Source organism: Ambystoma mexicanum, chromosome 14 (genome assembly GCF_040938575.1).
Source record: "Ambystoma mexicanum isolate Mex_15411 chromosome 14, UKY_AmexF1_1, whole genome shotgun sequence".
In the NCBI taxonomy this organism is placed as follows: Eukaryota; Metazoa; Chordata; class Amphibia; order Caudata; family Ambystomatidae; genus Ambystoma; species Ambystoma mexicanum.
In genome coordinates this window covers 180,235,834-180,258,049 of record NC_090940.1, presented here as the reverse complement: position 1 = coordinate 180,258,049, position 22,216 = coordinate 180,235,834, and the positions used below count along the sequence as shown (strand labels likewise).

At 46.8% G+C, this 22,216-nt stretch overlaps 1 protein-coding gene across 1 annotated transcript in view; it reads right to left on the bottom strand.

The window, feature by feature from the left end:
* The window catches only part of COX16 (cytochrome c oxidase assembly factor COX16), a 445,594-nt gene that overhangs the window by 215,639 nt on the left and 207,739 nt on the right, over window positions 1-22,216 (bottom strand). The window lies entirely within an intron of this gene.

The following is a 22,216-nucleotide window of genomic DNA, read 5'->3' as shown; positions in this document are numbered from 1 at the left end:
AGTTCAAAACATCTGCAGAGCCAAAGGTTGAAGACCTCTGTCTTAGGGTCTCTATCTATCCCATCTCTCCCTTCTGTCTTTGTCTTTCTTGACTTGATATAAAGGGTTGGCTTACAGAGATGATGTTGGGATGCCGTTGCCCTTCATGTTGACTCCAGCAAAAACTAGGTACACCTAGTGCCCTAGTCTATCTGAACATGGAGTAGCCCTCAGACACGTTCAGATCACGTTGGGCTCTTGGGGTGGTTCGATCTATCCCTTCCTAGGCTTGTCAGAACCTCCCTGGTTTAATGCGACTCCACCAATCTAGAAGGAGGCAGGAGCTTGCGCCCATGCCATCTCTCTCTCTTGCTGCCTCTTTTGCTAGGAAACTCCTCCTCCTGGCTATTCAATATTGGGTTTTACCATCTCTATTCCTCCCCATCCCAATTGCTTTCCCTCCTCCTCAATGTTCTGCCACTATCTAAACTGCTCTTGCTCCACTAGACCTTTCTTTCTCTCTTTTGACATTGCCTTTGCCTCCTTCACATCTTATGTTTACTTTCTCTCCTCCTTAGTTTTGAACCTCCTCACTGCCTCCCTTCTCTTAATGCTCCTTGCCGCCTCCTCAATTAATACCTCTGTCTCCTCCTCCAAAATCAACTCTATTTCCTTATCTTCATTCCTTGTACCATTCTCTCTCCTTAGTCTTCTTCCATACCCCTTCTCAATACTCCTCTACACCGCCTCTCTCCTTGGTCTTCTTCTCTACCCCTCCTCAATATCCTCTCCAACTCATCTTCTTCAAAATTTCTCTCAAACGCCTCTCTCCTGCACCTTTACCCCTCACTGCTCCGCAAACTACTGTCCTTCACGCCATGCTCCCAACCCTTGACAGACACACCCTCTTTGGCCTTTTCATACTTTATTGGGACATCCCCCAGGGCTCTTAACTGTTTAATGGCTATCAGGTGCTTGAATGCTTTAGCTCAGCGCTGTAATTAGCGCACCTTACAAAACTGCCACTTGACTTTTATCTGTTAGCCAAGTTCATCAAGGTTCTGCTGGCTATGGTTATACCAATTGCGGTCACCATCGTGGTTTCACATGTTGGGTGGAAGCGGCTGCTATCAGCTAACAGTGCCAAGTCTTCCTGTGTTCTCATTTCATCTGAGCTGTTTGCTCTTTAACATTTGTGATTCCCCATAAATGCCTCAGATTGGGTTTGCAATGGCACCAATACTGAATTTTTTCTCTTAATGAACCAGTCTTCACATTTCCATGCTCGGAGGACCACCAGCTTTAGTAGGTCTGCAGCCTGTTGGGGCCAAAAAAGCAAATCATCTCTGTTGGCCAGAGTGGTCTTTCCTCCGGACAGTACAGAAGATTAATGACCACACGTGCAAGAGTGTCTGGGCAACCAGGTTGTGGAATCTGCAGCAGCGGATGCAATGAAGCATGCAGGTAACTGCGTAGAAGAAATAAATCAGGAGCCAGCTTGTGAGATTGTCGTCTTTATTTACCCGAGGCAAAAACTGAACTGGCAGTAACACCGCCTCTGAATATATACCTAGTGGGCTGCACCCACAGCAGTACTTGAACGGGGACGGTGAGTACTGGTCCTTGGATGGGCATAGAAAGGGCACATGGCAATAGGGTACATTACATCTCCCCCTTACTTAACAAGCAGCTTGGGACTCCATTCCATTTCTTCAATCCATTTTGATGGCTTGCGAATTACCCTTCTAGATGGGCATTGCAGGGTGGGAGTGCTTCTGTCGTTGCAGTCACTCTCACTGTTGTCTGTGTTGTCCATATCTCCATCCATGAACTCAGAATCTGGATCTGATGAGATGTTACAATCTGGTAATTCTTCTCTCATGACAGTTGAGTCTCCGTCAAATGACCAGAAGAATGATGAGGTTTTTGTGACTGTGCCCGTGGGGCTTGCTGATGTTAACATGGTTCCATGAATTGAGTTACGGTCATGGGTTCCAGTTTGAACGCAGGTGTTTCGTTTGCGTCTTGGGCTAGTGCTTGATCTCCTACTTGAAAATCACTGGTCCGGCCCTTCCTTCGGTGGTCAGCATACTCTCATTTTCTTATTGCTTTCTCAATCCTTCGACTAAGCCTTAGTTACACTGTTCTCAATGGTCTTACTGCTGTGATTGTGTGGGAGAGTGGTTCATACCATGCGACCAAACATTAATGCTGACAGGCATACTCCCGTGATTTATGATATGATATTATAGGTTATTTAAAATGCGCTTAATACCCAGAGGTTTCTAAGCGTGGACCCGGGAAGTGAAACTGCGTTGCTCCGTGTCGTCTTGCTTCCAAGGCGAGCACATTGCCTCTGAGCTCTCCTCCCTTGGAGCTGTGTAGTGTATCCCTGTAGTCCCGGAGTAGTGTGCAGATGGCCTGCATGAACGATCCCTGGGTAATCAAACAGATTTGAAGGGTACGTTTGAGATTGATAATCACACACAATCACGGTCTATAGAGAAAAAAGGCTTGTCAAAACATATTTTATATGTATAATTAGACTTTTCTGGTTGCTGACACTACAGTGGTCATTAAATTTATACACACTGTTGGGTAGATACAGCTCTAGATAACTAAGTCTTTAGGCATTATCTAATGTAAAATGCCTTGTTTTGCAGCTCCTACTCACACACTTGGGACTGATTTTTAACTGTTGTAAGTGAACTAGTGGTTTATTCTCTGATGTTGGGAAAGATTTATTGAGATACAGAAAACTATTTTACTGCTAGAGGTGATTGTCAGAAAGCACCAAAGTATTAACTGAAAAGGATACGGTACTCAAAAGGATACAGGTGGTAGGGTCTTCCGGATCCCTGTTCACGCGTTTTGATAGTTGTGAAGTCAAGTTAAGACCTTCCAAATGATACAACTCTCTGACTGGTAAAACAGGCAGAGCGATGGATCACTGGAAAGGGCGTGGGTAAGGTATAAGAAGTCAGCCTAGAACAAAATAAAGTATCATGAATAACTGTCCCAACCTGGGTATGATGGAATAGGAAATGTTATGGATGCACACACTGACCTTGAGTCTAGGGCAGATGAATCCAGCAGAGTCTCTTGCGGAATCCAAGGTAGAACAAACGACAAGGAAGGGAAGGTTAGTAAGGGAGACTTATCCCGAACGGAACGAGGCTCACGCTAGATACCGGGTTGATGCACCACAGGATAGCGTCCAAAGTACTGTTCACTGTCACCTTCCACTTATCCTGGAAAGTTTCCTTCCCACGTAGTGTAAAGTATAGAAGTGAATCAATCCCCCTGTTAATAACACAGGTGCAGGAGTTGGAAATAGCGCTCCTTTTAGGGTATAAACAAAGTACACGCGGTTCTGGACAGCCGCGACGAAAAGAGCGTGTGCGTGTGGATTTACACGCGATTAGGATTCAGGCAGTCCAGGCCAGCAGCGCTTGAAGACAACATATGCGTGTGGAGTTACACGCGAACAGGATCCACGCAGTCCAGGCCAGCAGCGCTTGAAGATAGCATACGCGTGTGGATTTACACGCGAGCAGGATTCACGCAGTCCAGGCCAGTCGTACTTGAAGATAGCGTGCGCGTGTGGATTTACACGCGAGCAAGATTCACGCAGTCCAGGCCAGCAGCGCTTGAAGATAGCGTGCGCGTGTGGATTTACACGCAAGCAGGATTCACGCAGTCCAGGCCAGCAGCACTTGAAGATAGCGTGCGCGTGTGGATTTACACGCGAACAGGATTCACGCAGCCCAGGCCAGCCGCGTTTGAAGATAGCGTGCGGAATTACACGCGAACAGGATTCACGCAGCCCAGGCCAGCCGCGTTTGAAGATAGCGTGCGCGTGTGGATTTACACGCGAACAGGATTCAGGCAACCCAGGCCGGCCGCGTTTTGAAGACAACGTGTGGATTTACACGCAACCAAACAGCTCCAGGAATCAGCGTGTGGCGGAAAACACGCTATAGAAGGACAAAAGGTAGCTGTAGTAATCAGCAAGGATGCAGACCGGAGGTTCAGCTACACAACGCCAAATGATTCGATCAGAAGCAGCGAGTGAAGTTTCCACGCTGCTTAAATACGCAATGCCGTAGTTCACGTGACAAAGCAGAATACACGTGAGTTAGCGACGTGAAAAGTGCAAACGTCGTTTTCCCGGCAACATGTCGAACAACCGCCATTTGGAATAGAACGGTCTAGCTGTTCTACGAGCGTAGGAGGTAGGACCACGTCCAGCATGCATGACAGTGATTGATGTAATGATATACATATAAAATATGTTTTGAAAAGCCTTTTTTCTCTATAGACCGTGATTGTGTGTGATTATGAATCTTTAATTCTCGGTAGGAATGTAAACTAGGCCTTGTTATAGGTCAAATAAATAATACCCTTAGTGTTGTAGTAGGTTTGAGATTGGCCATAAATCTCTCTACTTCTCATTGGCTTGAGGCCAGAATGGCATGAATTTGCGGTGCTGAAAGCCCTGATGTTCTGCGAACATTGCAAAATCATACCCGCTAAATGGAGGTCCATTGTCTGGCTTTACATTGGTGGGAATTCCATAGTCGGCTAACGTTTTATCCAGCACTGGGATGACCGACTGAGTGCTTGTGGAAAGGATCATGCATTTCCGGAAACCTGGACATCTTGTCCATGATTAATAGCACATATCTGCCATTGGAGAGCGGACCAAACATGTCAACAGCGACTTTGTCCCACACTTGCATTGTTATAATTTTTAGAGGTTCAAGGAAGGTGTGTGGTCCAACTGCTTTGCACGCTATGCATTTCCCCAGTGTCTGTTCAACTTTGGCATCCATCTGTTGGAACCATACCTTCGTCCCGAGATGCCTCTTTGTGGATATGATGCCACAGTTTCCAGTGTGTGCCAAGTGTATTATTTGATCCTGTAAACCTTCAGGGATGACGATTCTGTTTTCTTTCAGTAGTAGTCCTTTTGGCGAGACGGAGAGCGTGTGTCTTATGAGGCGGAATGTCTGGAGGTGCTTCTCCTCTGCTGCCAGCTTGAACTTCTCGTGGTTGTTTCTTGGATGCCAGTCTTCTACTATGGCAAGCAGATGGTCTTGCTTCGGGCCTTCCAAGATTTGCGGCAGTGTGAGCGACTTTGGCAGGGCATTACTTACAATGTGATTTAAATATTGATTTGCTTTGATGGACTGTTGCTCATCTTTTGCGAGTAAGGGATATCTGGATAGAAAACAGTCAGGATTTTTGTCCTTCCCTGGCCGATGTATGATGGTAAATGAATATTCTTGTAGGCGGAGCCCCCATCTGGCAATGCACCTGGCATCCTGGCTGTTGGTTTGCCATAAATGGTTGTGAGAGCGTGATCTGTTATGATGGTGAATGGTCGAACGTACAGGAACAAGTGATAGTGCTTGCGTGCCCATACGACAGCGAGACTCTCTTTCTCTGGTTACGAGTATGAGCACTCGGTCAGGGATAGACTGTCGCTTGCATAGGCCACTATGCGTCTTGCTGAAGATGGTGACGCACCTGGCTTTATCTGCACGAGAATCACCCCAAGGCTAACGGGGCTGGCATCAACTGTTAGTTCAGTTTCTAGATCTGGGTCCTAGTATGCCATGCACGAGGCAGAGGCAATGCGTCTTTTAATTTCTTGAAAAGCTCTTCGCTGTCGGCCGACCAAATTAAATCTTGCCCCTTTCCAGTGAGTAAGCGGTTGGGAGTGCTGACTGAAGCAGTCTTGAATGTACTTAGTACAATAGCTTGCCATTCCTAGGAATGATCTGACGGCGGATACTGATGTTGGTGTGGGAGCTTCTACCAGTGCTTGTACCATGTCTTGATCTGTTTGCAGACCTCTGTGTGAGAAGATGTGCCTGAAGAATTTGAACGTTGATTTGCTTAGCTCACACTTGTTGGCGTTTAATGTCAGGTTTACATCTTCAAGTGCCATACACATCCTCCTCAGCTTGTCATCATGTGCTTCTTGGGTTGCTCCAAATATCAAGATATTATCGCTGTAGTTCAGGCAATGTGGAATGTGTTTAATGACCTGATGCATCTCATTCTGAAAAATGACTACAGCGGATGATACCCCAAAACAGAGGCGTTTATACCTGAAAAGCCCTAGGTGTGTTGAGAAAGTGGTTATGTAACAAGAGTCCAGATGCAATTTGGGCAGATGATATCCTTTATTTAAATTGAACTTGGAAAAGACCTTTGCCCCATGCAGCAGGTGCATCATGCCGGTCATGCGGGGCGCCATGTGCCGTTCTCTTTCAATCGCAAGATTGGGTGCTCTCATATCCACACAAATACACATGCTCTTATTGTTCTCCTTTTTAGGGACTGGCACTATGGGTGACAGCCAGGGGGTGGGTCCTGAAGCCTGTTAAATAATGTCCTGGTCTAGCAGGAACTGCATCTCGTCCTCTGTGTGTTTCTGGATGTAGAGGGGTATACCCCGGTAGTGTTGAGCTATTGGCTTGACGTGTGTATTAATGTGTACTTGGATTTGCTTTCCTTTTAGCTTTCCCAGACCCTTGAACAATGACGCGAACATTTTCGTCTTCTCTTTTGGGCTGGTCGTGTAGGGTGACATAATCTGATGTATCACATGTACCAAACCCATCTGGATGGCTGATCGGAAGCTGAGGATGCTTCCACCTGGAACTTCACCTTTGACCACGTACATGGTGACCTTCATGCTCTTGTCCTTGTATGTACACATGGCCTTGAACATTCCCTTGCAGTGAGCGGGGTGTTTAGTCCATACGGATATATGGCAATATCAGCCTTCTTTAATTCTTTCTTGATGTTGAGGGACTTGTAGGTCTCTTCGTTGATCACATTGACCGTGGCTGCGGTATCTATGAGAAATGCTTGGCTGTGTCCGTTGATCTGTAGAAGCAGAGTCTGACTGTATTGTGTCGCTGTGGCAATTCCTATGGCATGTACGTAGGCTCTTTTTCTGTCCCCCACTCGACGATGATGAATCCGAATCATTGCGCCACCATGGCAGGGCCTCCAAGTACCTTATCTTCTACCGTGTCACTCTCTTGTGTGAAACACTTCTGTGCCGTGACTGCCTTGTGTCTTCCTTTCTGCTGTCATGGCGTCTGTCTTTGTGGGAGGACTCTCGGCTTCGGCTGTGCGAGCTGTATCTGTTGGGTGCGGGGGACCGCCACGTTCCTGAACAAGGGATTTCCCACCTTGGGCGATAACTTTCCCGCCTGGTATAGTCTTGATTCTCTGCTTTCTGGAAGAACTTGATGTTTTTGCACACCGATTGAAAATAGTTTTCACCACCGCATTAGTCGCACTGGTGCCCTACAGCCGGGCATGGGCCGATGTGCAGGAAATTGTAGCCACAACTATAGCATGTATTTTGTTCTTGACTGCGTTTCAACGTACACACGGAACACAGGAAGGTCGTCGAGGCAGTTTGTGTAATTTTAATGTTGCCTAGAGATTCGGTCTGCAGGGACAATGCGGTGTCCGCTCTGGCGAGTTGTAGGATTTCGACAAGAGTCCTGCTCCTTTGCAATAATTTCTTTGTGAAGTTTGGGTATTCACAGCCTGGAATAGCTTGCGTCTTTAGGGCTTCCTCTGAGGAATATCTATCGAAATCACAATATTTGGCCCTTTTCCGCAGTCTCATGACGAAATTGTCCATGCTTTCTCCTTTGTCTTGAGTAGATGTGTGGAAAATGTGGCGTTCATAATTTACATTCTTTAACGGGGCAAAATAATTGTTCAAAGAGTCAATAATACCTGGGAAGGTGTCAGTCGAGGTTTCCGGCATTTCAAATACAATGGCTCTCACAATGGGGCCCAATCAGTGTAGAAGTATGCCTCTGAGGCGACGTTCTTCTCCGACGCCTGTTGCATCAATGTATAGAGTTCTTTGAGCCACCTACTCAAACTTGGTGCCAGGCTGCTTGTGTCAGATGTCAAAATGATGTATAGCCTGGAGCTGCAGAGACTCATGTCCTCCCTCCTCCTGGGACACTGGGGTGTGAGGAGATGAGGTTGTAGTCAGGTTCCGTGAGCTATTGACACTGTCAGTATCCAACATGATGGCAGGATACCAAGTATAGAAATGAAGGCAAAGCTCACCTTGACTCTGGCAATGAGTGGGTAGGTCGTGTGCCACACGTGGATGTTGCAGCACATAGCCCTTCTCATGCGTGTACTTGTGCCCACGGGGCTTTCTTGGTCAAATGCACTCCTTTGTGACAATATGGGCATCAGATGCAAAGTCTCACTGGAAAATGCACATTGCAGTGAAAGTAAATCATATAGTCTGTGGCTGTGCACTAGTGAATGCATGTTGTGAAATAGAATGTGAAAAGAATGTCCTCCGTGGCGATGCTGTGCTGGTGTGTGAAATGTTGAGCATGCTGCGCGTGCCTACGGAATCAACTCCACAGAAGGACACGGCCTCCTATTGCTGCGTGGATGCACTGTTGAGCGTAGTGATCCGACTAGGAATGAAGTGCCTGCCGGGCCGGCCGACGTGCAGCAGGTATCTTGCGCGGGCCTCAATGCCGTGAGGAATTGAGGGATGACGTCCTGATCAAATGGGGGCACTCACGGTGAGGGCAGAGTTTCCGAGCCGCCGACCAGGCCATGTCAGTCAGAGACCGGCAATACGGCCTCAGGTGGCAATGGGCGCACGGTGGTCCATCCTCGTCGCCATTGTGGAATTCGCAGCAGCGGATGCAATGAAGCATGCAGGTAAGTGCGTAGAAGAAATAAATCAGGAGCCAGCTCATGAGTTAGTCGCATTTATTTACTCGAGACAAAAACTGAACAGACAGTAACCCCTGCCTCTGAATATATACCTAGTGGGCTGCACCCACAGCAGTAATGAAAAGGGGACAGGGAGTACTTGACCTTGGGTGGGCATAGAAAAGGGACACGGCAATAGAGGACATTCACAGGTGGCTGGGAGCGCAGGCTGAACTCCATAGGAAAATGGGTGCCTTCTCCAGGCCACCTGCGCACCGCCCTGGGATATTTGCCTTTTTTTTATTGCAGCCACAGCATGCCAGGCTCCTTTCTCCCTCCTCACACCTGAGGCCGCCCACCCCGCGCCCAAGGCACCACCGAATCCCACTACACTCCCACACCTTCCTCCCTTCTGACTTACCTGCTCCTGTTGGTCTAGCTGGTGCTACATCTTGGTGGCCAACATGAAAATAAAAAAGGGACTTCTCCCTTTACTATTTTCCTTGGCATACATCTTTGTTGGTATTTTTTTAAAGGAAACTGGGCGCGCTCAATAAAAAGGGAGCTCATTTCCCTTAATAGAAAAAATATCAAAACTGTGATTAGGGAGCCTCGAAGTGCTAATTGTGATAACCCCTCTACAAGAAGCACTGCGTTAAACAGAGGTACAGTCGGTCCTGCTTTCCGTGTGTTAACGGGTGTTATTATTGAGCCAGCGATTTAATGGTGTTCAATTTATCAACCTCAGATGGCTTGAGGGTAGAGAGTCGGTCCTTCTGCGATTCACACCTGTGAGTGCTGTTTGCGGACATATGTCAAAGGCAAATGTTGACTCGCTGGCGCTGACCTGTAGACTTGCAAAGGGAAAAGTCAGGAGCACACCACCACAAACTCTTCTACAGGACGCGACTCCATGAACTACTAGTATAACAATGTGATACACTGTAGCAACAATGACAAATGGTGTGTTAGTCATTTGCAAACTCAACCAATTACAGGTGAACTTTGATTGCTGTAACCACATGGAGTCCTTTCCTAATCTCCAAAAACAATGTCTTCAGAGAGCTGATGTTCTTTTATGCCAGACCTAAAACATTGAACAACTCAAAACAAGGGGGACTGCAGAGGCAGATCACCGTCAAAGGCAAAGTAAAAATGAAAACGGAAGGATGGATGTAAATCTGTAAAAAGTCTTGGGAAATAAAGCTTTCAAGCAGCGATGCCGCTGTGTGCAGCGCCAATGTATGTTGGCATGGGTGGAAAGTGGCTGGAAATGGAAAACCAGGCTGGAACTTTTTTTACTGTGCCCCCACACACGAAGTAAGATATTGAACGAGTTCCACTGTGTTATTAAAACTACACGAGACAGTATATCATCTCATAGTTGAAATAAGCCTTTATTTCTGTTCTCTTATGACAAAAACCAATTAAATCAAAAGGCAATATGTGAGCTTTTGCCATCGTTTAAAGACAGTAACACGGGCATTCTCTGCTAATAAACTTTTTGCTAAATTTAAAATGAGCCGTATGCAATGAAGCCAAGGAAAATATATGCAGGCCCTGCTTTTTAAATATTTGCAGACATGTGGGAATTATTAGGAATGTCACACGTGGGTAATTTTAGAAGCTGCGTATATTTACCTTCAAGACAAGCTTCTTGCTATGGGAGTTAATGCTCAGGTTTCTTGGGTGCAGTATAAATGGTTTCTCTGTGGGGGGGAGACTAGTAAACCCCTAATTTTGACACAGCACCAGCTCTACCACAGGAGGCACTGGTCATGGGTGCTTCTGCCCACCAGAGCGCCACCCTTCCACTGGCACATCTGCATGCAGATATATTCGTGCGCACTTCATAAGTCACACCCACACCCGAGCTGCCAGCTGGAATGCTTGGTCAGGCCCTCAAGCAGGGAAATATTTACACTGCTTGGGCAGGTTTCATTTGGTATTAAAAGGGAACTGTCAAGGAATGAAAACCAGCAAACAGTCCTGTGCATTAGAACATGCAAATCACATTTCCGCAACGAGAAAAGGGTAATTTTAACTTTTTGTATTTGAGTTTTAATAGCAGAATCCAAGCTAGGGAGCAACGTCACGCGGTGCAGGTCTTTTGAGGTTAACAGGCGTTGGTGGAAGGGGAGGTTGGATTGCCCATAATACAGAGGTGGTATATAACTATGAGTAGCAGGTCCGCAGGGACCCTGACGTACCACCTGAAGAGCAAGGGCTTGCATTTCTTTCTGAACTGCGGTAGCATTGGAGCGCTCCGGACAGGGGACCGACCGGGGTGATATTTCAGTAGGATGGGGAGCAGCCTACCCAAGCCTTCTTCCTATTGCTTTCAAGTGCCCCAGCGACATGTGTGAGAAAGCCCTCCAGTCCTATTTTCTCTTTAGATACTGGGTCTTGGAGTTTTGTCTTTTTCCATTTTAAATTCAGGAGTCAAAATCCAAGAATTAGAAGAACAAAAGGTGATTGGACGGCGTTCTCACGCATGGAGCTGGGAAACTTGAGAGCAAAGTACTCCATTACCACTCTCTAGTGTTCTGGTTAGAAGTTCAGCCCGAGCCTCAAGATTAAAACCATCATGCACTGCGCCTCATACAGGCTCTAGAGACCGAAAAGAGTTCTGCTAGTTAACAACCAGTGTAGGATCATCATTGTAGTTTGATCGACCACTCTAATAACGTGGTCTTACTTGTCGTGGAAAAACTGCATTGGGAATTCATCCATGATCATTTATTTCATAGCCTGTCATGAGCAAATACACCCGCTCAACAGGCATGTACAAGTGTGAGCAGCTGCTGGCCGCCATCTGAATGAGAGACTTGCGGATGGCAGAGGAAGCAAGTCAGCAGCTACAGAATCTGGCTTGGTGGACGGTAGTTGGCAGGGCTGCAACCGGCCTCAAAACTACAGAAGCGGGGGCCGGAGAGAAGTTTTTAAAAGCCTCCCGCAAGTGCGGCCCTGAGTGACAAGCCCTGATGCTCCTCCAAAGGCCTGTATGCCCACCATCAGTTGCACCTTTGTGCATTCTGGCCTCACTAACCCTTATACATAAACTGACCTGAATAATGGAAGAAGAAAAGTGAAGCCGAGGGCTCAGATTGATACTTTTCTTGTGCTTAGAATCAAACAGTGTACCTTCTCCAGGTGATGGGAGGTGACTACAGGTCCCAGCATATGAAGCAAATCTGCATCGGTATCTCACTAGGAACTCTATGTGCCGCCTGGAGGCTAGACATATTAACATGTTATTTTATTGCTTCGAGTGCAAACCTAGCTCAAGAGCAGCAGAACACTTTACAACAGGAGGGTGTTAGCATAGGACTCGCCATTTTATACAGTAACGCAGCACTGTTGGTGGAGGGATTCGTATTTGTCTGGCAGGTATTGTTGCAAGGGCAATGTTTTTAGTGTTCAGTGGTACTGGAGGATGATGAAGGCATTTCAAAACTCTGCCGGGATTGAGTTACAGATGGTTGTAACATGGCAGAATAAGGACTACTTGCAAGTCTTCTCTTTATAGGCCACCTTAGACTCCAACCTTTTGGTTATTTTACTATGTAAGTTGTGAGAGCCTCCAGAGGTTTGGAATTTCTCCTCCAAGTATGGTGATGTTCCATTTGAGACTGCTTTGCAGGCGATACATGCAGTTTTGAATATGATCCTGGCCGGGAGAGGGTGGAGGGTAATGAAGCTTGCACAGTGTTGGAGAGATACAGTCGAATTTGCGGGCCCCTCTAATGAGGCGGGCTGCAGTGTGGTCGGCTGCCTTGAGTGAGGACAGTTATGTGGCTGGAAGCCCAGTGAGGAGGGCATTTCCCCCTGTCAATGTGCAAGAGCTTGAGGGCTTGGATCACATGCGGAAGTCATGTGGCGGGTGAAAGGTTAGATTTTTTGGGGTGTAGAGATCTGCAGCCAGGCAGCTGCCTTTTTGCTTTGTGCTTTTGGAAGGAAAAGCTACTGTCAACAAGGAAGCCCAGGGATTTGGCTGAGTTTGACAAGCTAAGGGCTGAATCCTACTGGGCACACATCATTCAGCCATTGCTGCATGAGTTGTTGTTTGGAGGAACAATTCGGTTTTGGTGGGGGTTCAGTTTGAGTTAGGCATTTGACATCCATTTATGGATGGTAGCCAGTCATTCACAGAGGCGAGTGATGTCCAGAGAGCTGGTGACCTTAAGGTACAGTGGAGTGTCGATGGAAGGCTATGTTGGAGTCATTTAGGAGAGTTCCAGAGGTATCCATGTATAGATTGAAGATGATTGGGGAGAGAATAGAACCTTGGGGGGCCCCACACATGACTGAGATTCGGTTGGATCTGAAGTAGGTGAATGTCAACCCCTCCTTTCTCTGAGAACAGAAGTCTGAACATCTATTAAGCCTGCCTTTGGCACATTAGATTGATTTTTCACCTCAATTATGAGGATATTTGGTTTCTCAAAAAGATGCTAATCATCGGGAGATGTGGAGACATCTAAAAGCTGAGCAGAGCAGTGAAGTCCTTGACTTCATCATGGAGGGTATACTGACATGTGCAGGGCAGGCTTCTGTCCTCTACTATAGCATGTTTGTTGCTGCCAGTGGTTCATTATTGTTTAAACTTCAACGCTCGGCTCTCACAGGTAAGAGATTAGACAGGCTCTTGCGGTAGCGCCCCTTTACCATCTGCACCCCGGGCTGAGAGTCCCGTCACAGAGCTGCGTTCTGCCTTCAATTTCTTTCATTTGGGAGGGCTTATTGCTTTCCTAAGCTGGTGACTGGCTTCACCACTGTCAGTCAGTAAACTGGGTAGGGAGTGAGTGGGCTAGTGGGAGGGGGACGACGCTGGAAGGTCATTATAACTGTGTGGGATGAAATGCTTGGTAATCATTGAGAAAGTGTGAGGTAAATCAAAGCGATAATATATTTTTGGGGTGGGGGCTAGTTTGTCGGAACAAGTCCAAATGATTATAAGAAACAATAGAGAAACATTTTCTCCCCCACTCACTTTATACATACCCCAACTTACTTGTTATAGAAGCAACACTGAGTGATGGTGGTGCTCTGTGACCACTAAAGAAGCAAGAAAACAAGCTAAAAAAATGTACCACTTGCCCGGATTATTCTGAAAATAAGAGCTTGGTAAATTTCCGAGTAGATGACTACCTTTTGGGAAAAATAACTGTTGTCAAACATGGCTGTCCTGCCTTTGCAACATCCTATGTTGGCCACTCGCATGTGTTAGATAGCAACAGCTTTGTATTTGAGGTTTGTTACAAGATGGGGGCCAAAATAAAAACAGGATTTTTCGAAAAGTAAAAAATTGTCTGGATGTTTGGTGTCCTTGAGGCAGCAAGTCTCCGTTCCCCCTAAGATACCTTCCCATAGTGTCCTCACCGGTATTCTCAGATTCATAGATTTTCCTGGTCTCTGGATTTTTCTAATCCAGTCTTTGCAAGTCCAAAGGGGTTATGCCGCCTGCCTTCATGGGTTTTGCGGGCTGTAGGGTGAACAAAAGCCTTTTCTTGTTGATCTAGATTCAGCCTTTCATGGGTCCCTGATGCCAGGACTACTTGGGTGTGAAGAGCTTCAGCAAACCGGTCGATGCATATCCAGACTGAGAGATGGGAGAGCTGGATAGCGGACCCTGGTGTTCTGCTTTGACTGGTGTTCTCACTGGTTTTCCTCTCTTCATCTTTCTGGTCTCATTGTAGCTTCCCTCGCCTGTTCTCATTCCTGGTTCCCCCTCTCACCATCTGTCTACTTTCCGAGCAGGCCTGCCGGAGCCTTCCTATGTTCTATATCTAAGAGGCTCCTCTCTGCTAAGTTCCAACTTTGCTACCTAAGCTTTCCAAGTCCTCCTCTTCTCTTACTCTTTCTTATGTTACCTCATACCCGGCTCTCGTCACCATCACCTAGCCTTTGCCATCTTCTCCACCTGCTGTTACCACTTCCAAACCTCCTGCTCTCTTCAATGTTACACTTCCCAATTCCTCTGTCCCAACTTCTCTATCACTTTCATTAGTTGGTGTCCCTATTGCCACCGCCTCTGTGTCACTCTTTACTTGAAATGTTCACCTTCTCTGTATCACTTCCAGCATGTCATGCGACCTCCTTCTGTACCTTGGATCTTACCACCTGCTCTTGTAATGGCTCCAACTGTTACCATCTCCTCCTACAACCTCTCTCCATCTGGTACTACAACAGTCTCCTCTAATCTCTGTTCTTCTAATATTGCCACCTCCTCCTTCAAACTCTTAGCTCTTACCATCTCCTCCTGCTCCCCACTGCTGCCATCTCTTTAATCTTTCTGTGCTGTCTCCAATTCTATCCAGTCTCCAGCCACAGCCAAACATTTTCCTCCTGCTCCTTTAACGGACTGAGACTCCAAAGATGGAAACACAAGACCGCAGCTCTCAGAACAATTCATTATCTTCCTGACAAATGTGGACTACAGACCCTCTTATCAGCCACCATTCCTTCCACAACAGGAGCTTTTCACCAATAAGACATTCACCAGCGACAAGTTGATGAGAAGCTTTCGCTCTAGCAACGCTTCTCTAGTAGCAGTGTCACACTGGTTGCGCTAAGAGATAACCGCCTTCGTCTTTCTATCAAACAAGTGATGGTGCTCAATACGTAGGTGTCGCCACAAACAGGAGGGTCACCTAGTCTTCAGAAAATCCTGTAAAGCCTGGAAAATCACTAGACCCCAAAAGGCAAAATAATACAGCACCCTCCAAACATCAGACCAATCGGGAACCTCCAACCAAATAGCCATAAGAGACTGAGAGCTTATGCAACCGTTCAGGCGAACTAGTACTAGCACCCCAAAAGGTAATCCTCACATACACAGAAACCATTATGAACCCGGCCTCAAAGAACAATAAAAGCCGGAAAATCAGGACGAAATAGCAAAGGACCATTCTGGCCAACATCACCAATCATTCATGAAACACACCATTGCACAAAGCTTCAATCAGGAACTTCTGGGAGATTATAAATTTGTAGAATGGCCAAAATTAGTACAGACATCAATCAACAAACCATCATAAACTGGAACTCAAAACGTCTTGTTGTTATCCAGATGGATGACAAGGCAAAACCACTGCTCACGTTCAAAAGCAGGCTTCAAGTCACTAAACTAATTCAGTTTAGCCCTAAAAGTCCAAGAACAGGACTCATCAAGAAACCCAAACCAACCCCCTCTCCAAACTGACTCAACCCTCGACCTATCGCTCTTACACTAAACACACAGACCCACAGTCTAATGTGCACTAGCACCTCCCCCTACCACATTAATCTCAGCTCAGTTGCACAGAGCTCATAGCAAGTTCTGCTGCTTCTTTGGCCCCACCACCTCTCGCCCCCATCACAGCCAGGGCTCTGCTGGTGCCCCAGCATTTACATCCAATAGATCTTGGGTGTTTTTCCATCAGGCAAATCACACATTCAAATGTCACCACAACACACCATATACAATAACACTGACACTCATGACTTTGGTAATTCCGGCTTGCACTCATCACCCCCACAGGTTGTGCACCTGCCTCCCCCTCTATCCCACTAGCTGGATAAGCCATGCGCAACAAGGGTGATACAATTTCAGAAGTGGACTGTGCAAGACCACTTTGCATTTCATTTCATTTCTCTGAGGAGGACAGTGTTTATTTGTGTCATTCCCCACCAGCTTCACAGCAGCTTCCTCGTGGTTCCTGCGGGAAAGAGGAGGTCAAAGGGCCAGAACTGCTCTTCCTGGTCTGCACTGCATCATACATCCAATTCCTAAAATGGATGCACAGGAATACAACTGGCTGGTAAGAGAAGGGTGCTGCATCAGTTGTGTGTCCTTAGCACAATTGACCTTTTGGCATAAAAGGAGTCGATGGTTTCCTGACGCTGGAGTGGATCTGGCAGGAGGACGGACCAGGTAAATACGTGTGTGGTGCAGGGGCAGGCCCGCGGGCCCACCCAAGCACCTCATGTAAATTTGTGACTATAATGACATGCATAGGATGGCAGCATCTGTACATTTGAGGCATTACCGGTCACCATGTGGTTTGTTTAAGGCTGCACTTGCACATGCTGGCAGCACCTACATGTGAGAGACTGCACCTATGGATATGAGGTATTCGTTAGCATTGGAAGACATTACAAGGGCATTTGAGGCAGCACCTAGCATATGATTGTGGAGCCTGCACATGTGAGCACATACATCACCTGTAGTGCATATCACACATTTTACGCAGTAACATGAATTATATGGCATTACTGAGGCATTTGAAACCGCAATTGTCCCATGATGGCAGCAGCTGCACATGTGAGATTGTACCTTGCATGTGGGGACTATATAATGCACAGGAGGCATTACCTGCCATTTGATTGCATTATTGGGTATATAAGGCTGCATTTGATATGTGATGGTTGGATCCGCACATGTGAGATGGCATATTATGTATCGTGAGTGTAAGAGGTAAATGATGTGTTATTTGGTATTCAATAGCATTTGATGTTGAATTTAGCATATGATGGCAGCAGATAAACATGGGAGATATCCACATATGTAGGGTGACTATTCCAAAGACATGGGCCATTAACTGCCATCAAATGGCATCTGAGAAAATGGCTGCTGAACTTGGCATATGACGGTGGCATCTGGATATGTCAGACTATACCTGCTTGGCACGTGAGGATATAGCAGGCATTTCTGCCTGTGTGTATGTTTTTCCTCTTCCGCCTTTCATTATCTTCTCCGGTACTACCTTCTTCCACAGATCAAGGTCCATTTCAGCCTAGGTGCGGGCAGAGTATGCCATCTTTAAAGCAATCATCAACCCTATAAGACCAATACCGTGGAGACGGGAGCACTATAAATGCTCCGTAATTCAACATAACTTAACATACTAACATCTTGGATAACAGGATGTGAGAGGTATTCCAAATGTTAGTGAAGCCTGATGTGATGAAATCATATTATGCAACTCTATGTCAGGACCTAGAGGGATTCTGGGGATTGGGGAATGGGGGTGGCCACCCACCATATGAGGTGCTACCTGGTCAGGCTATATGAGGGAGTCCCCAGAGCTCCTCTTTCTGCCCTAGGTCATCATTCATCTTTAGAGCAGGAGTTGATGCTGCCCAGCCCCTACATACCAGCGAGGAGAGTAAGGAGAGTGTGCCTTTATACCCCACACAGATCTTCTTTCTGATAGGACAATATGTTACCCCACCCACTTCCCCCGATAAGTCCACTGACCAGCAGTAATGGCCTGAGAGAGACTGCAACACAGCCAGAGAGGGATTATTGTAGCATGACTGCCGATTCCTGCGCCTTCATTTGTGGGAATGGGACTACCAGGCAGCCTCCACAGACAGCTGTCTGCTCACATGCACAGAATGGTCTCTATTGCTTCCGCCTGACTTCAAGATGGCGGTGCAACCTTTTATGCCTTTGGTTTCCTCCATGCAGCACATTAACGTGCACAAATACACAAAGGAAACAAAAACAAGAGGAATCATTTAAAGAATTTGGAGAAGATTTGAAAGAGGAAATAACCAATCACGAACAAGGATGCAAGAGAAAAGGGGCACGCATTAGAGAGCAGATAGACTCATCAGATTAATCAGCCACCTAAGTAAATGGCACCAGGTACTACAGGGAGAGTTACAAACCTGGGTACCACCTTGGAGGTAGCAGGAGGAGAGCAGGAGTGCCAGACCCAGAGAAAGGAACAAAAGAAGACTTGTTTGAGAGAGAGTGTGTGTGAGAGAGAGAGAGAGAGAAGAAAAGGAGGACACTTGTGAGATAGAGAGCAGAAGAGGGGACTAGTGAGAAAGGGAGAAGGGGGAGAGAGAGAGAGGGAGAGAGAGAGAGAGGTGGGGAGAGAGAGGGGTGGATAGGGAGAGGGAGACACTTGCTGAGGGCTATATCTCAGGCCCTGGCAGAGGCCAGGCCCAGGGATAGGTCGGAAGCCACACTCCAGCTGAGAACTATATTGCAGACAATGTAGAAGGTCAGAAGCAGCAAAGGTGAGATCACATGCAAGGAGAGACTCAAGGAGACCTTGGCCCAGGAGGGAAACCTCTGACTGAGGTTAAAAGAACACAGCCTGATAGAAACTCTTAGCATGGGGAAAGAAATACTTGCTGACATGAGCCTGTCAAACATATTGCTATTCCCCCTGGAGACCAACACACCGGGTTCGAGGGTAGTAATAGCTGGGCCCAAATTGGACTCTCAAGCAAGGGAAGAGGAAATACTTGCTGGTATAATTGTGTGAAAATGGATCATTTATCAGCCCAGGGGTGCGACCTGCAGCTACAGGGTGATTCCATGAATCCTAAATCAAGGGGGAGAAGTGACTCCTGAAGTGGTAGGCGAGCTCAAAAAGCGAGCAGGGCCCAAAGACCCTGAGGCTAGGTTTTCAAGAAGCTAGCTAGGCGCTATAACCCGAGACTGTGTTTCAATAAGCATGTGGGTTGCCCTACTCCTGATCATGGAAGCAGCATGCAAGGCAGTAGATCTTTGAGACTGTGCATCAGTGAATATTAGGGAAGACCAGGATTTCTGTGCATGGGTCCTGGATTCAGTTTACTTTGCTTTGTCTGGCAATTATGATTCAAAGGACTATGTTAGGGCGTTCTTACAAAGTTTGCATTTTATACAAATGTATGCTTATAAGAGACCATGGTCCTGATTTACAAAGTCTTTTTCAATGGGATTGCGCCATTGTAAAACGCGTTTGCAAAGGAGGCCCAATATCAATTAACCTCACCCATCCAGTTCCTCTCATGTCTTGTGTGTGTGTCCCGTCAATCCTTTGTCACAGTGCTCCCACACTAAGGTCTTCAATATGAGCGGGGCAGCAACAGCAGAAATATTTAGCATTTCCAACACTGCCCTCCACATTATGGCCCATGTTCTATTTACTACACGGTGTATTCCCAATAGCTCACGATTATGAGGCAAAATGATTTCCAATGTTTACCTCCCCCAAAAAGGCCCAAGTGGCCTGAAGTGTCTAAAAAAGGTTTTCCTGTAGTGTTGGGAAGTGCAAGTAGGGCACATTTGTTGTTGTTGCATGGAGACACCTATAGGGGGTGAACAAGTGGCATTCTGGGAAGCTCACTTTCGTGCCACCTTTGCAATGTAATGCACAAAAGGGTCAACATGAACAAATGAATAATTTTGTTCATTCAAAATATTGTACTGTAGCAGTACCATCCACTGGGTTGAATAATGCATTCCCATTAATAAAATGGCGGGTGGAAAGGGGCCGTACAGACCGATAACAAAAGAATGCATCTAGGTGATCACTTTGGAAAAAAATACAGAAGCCCAAAATCCCATTTCACCACATATATATGCGGGGGGGGGGGAGATCCCTGCAGGCCCCTCCATATTTATTATCCCCCTAACCTACCCCCCACATATATGCAGCGAAACACGGCATTCTGGCTTCGGTATTTTCAGCCGCGCAGTAATGGGGTGCATGCAGTCCAGTGGGGAGTCGAATGATTATTAGGACAGGTGCTGGCAAAGCAGACCATGAAGGTGGAGGGAAAAGGACTGCAAGCTACTGAATTTGCATAGAGGGTACTACGAGGCCCAGAGCCAAGGTATGAAATCACTGGGCCTCATTACGAGTGTGTCGGTCCGGTAACAATGGTGCCGGTAAGCCTACCGACACTGCTGTTAGCGGGCTGGCACACTACAAGTCTGCGGGTGGGTGCCGCCCCGTCCGCCAGGGTCAGACCTGGCAGCCAGAATGGCACCCGTCCGCAGAGTTTCACTTAAGCATCGGTACCGTTATTAACGGTGCCCGTGCTTCCCTGGTCCCCATTCCCATTTAGTGCTATGTGACTCAAATGGGAATAGGGAATTACATTTTCCGGCGCCTGACTTCACGGACCACCAGGGCTGTAATGCCCCAGTGTTTCCGGCAAGTCAGGCACCGGAAAAATGTGCAAGTCTGGTGGCAACCTGCCGGTCTCACCGTCACGGTTACCGCCAGACTTGTAATCAGGCCCATTGAGTATGGAGCATAGGGGTCGGCAACTAGTAGCTCCCACGAATCCCCACCCTATGGTGGCTAGGGTTGATGCAATGCATGTTTGTAATGCGCCAGCTGGCCTATGGGGCCAAAAGAAGCTCCTGGTAGCTGTTGGTTTAAAGCTAACCAGGCTCTCCTAGACTAGAAGCAGGAGCTAAATAGCCCCCAGCCATTTTGAATCCTGGTGCCACTATATTCAGCAATGTAAGACGTGATTTTGTAGCAATGACAAAACATGGAACAAGAATGAGTGATAAGGACATGCATATTTTGTAGGTTGAGTGCAACAAAAATAAACAACATGCAGCTCCAGTTTGAAATTTCTGGGAGCTGGGAGCGATTTAGCTCCTGCCTCTACACTATGTGAGCCTGGTTAGCTGAAAACCTAGTTACCAGGAGCTACTTGTGGCTCCCAAGGCCAGCGTTTGCCTTACAAACATGCATATGTCACATTAAGTTGGAGTATTTGAAAATGTTAAGAAAGATGAATTAGGACACATCCAGGACACAATTAAACACTATGGATCAGAGATAATGTGCACACAGTTAAAGTTAGCCTCTCCTTTAGAAGTTCAATTTGCGGTACAGCTTGCTCCGAGTTCCTCAGTGGTAGTGCCTGCCTACTGGTTGAGGCCGGATACCCAGGAACTGCTTTTTGCTCCTGATCATTGCATATTAATTGTGAGCCCTGGCGCTCATCTAACACAGTTGCAAATCTGCAACGGTTTTCGTGTGGAAAAAAAGGTGGTTTCGAATTAGTTTGCCGGTTACATCCAATGGTCCAAAACAAGAATACAGCCTCCTTCTACTCACTAAAATAGACACTCTTCTTCATATTGGCATTGGTTTCTTATGATGCCGACTGGCTGGTCAATACTCACAAAAGCTCCCTTCAGCAGACTGGTGACATCATTTCAATCAGAAATGACTTACAATAATACATTTACAGATGGCAGAGTCATTCCCCCCAAAGGGTGTTTGTACAATAGCAAAAAGAGGAGAACAAGTGATAAAACAGTTCATGAGGGAGCAAACAAAGTGGGCACTAGTCCAGGGATAAAACAAACACGATATTACAAATAGATAACTTACAAAGGTACCTTTAACCTAGGAGGCAGGGTGTCAAGTGCTTCAAACTTAAGAGGAGTACTGTACACACATCCAAATTACTTTACAGGTATGGAGAATGGGGGAGAAGGCAGGGGGAGCACCCTTGATGGCAGGTAAGTGAATTTTAAGCCAGGATTCGAGGAGATCCACAGTCGTGCGGGCTTTTGATTGTGATGGGCAGCAGGCACATGGGACAGTGAGGTTGAGTGCAGAGGAGGAGCGGAGGGAAAGAGATGGTGAGTAGACCGTGATAAGGCCAGAGAGGTACTGAGGAGCAAGACCATTCATAGCTTTGTACACTAGGAGAAGGAACTTGAAAAGGATGCCGTTCTCTATGGAGAGCCAACCTCCAT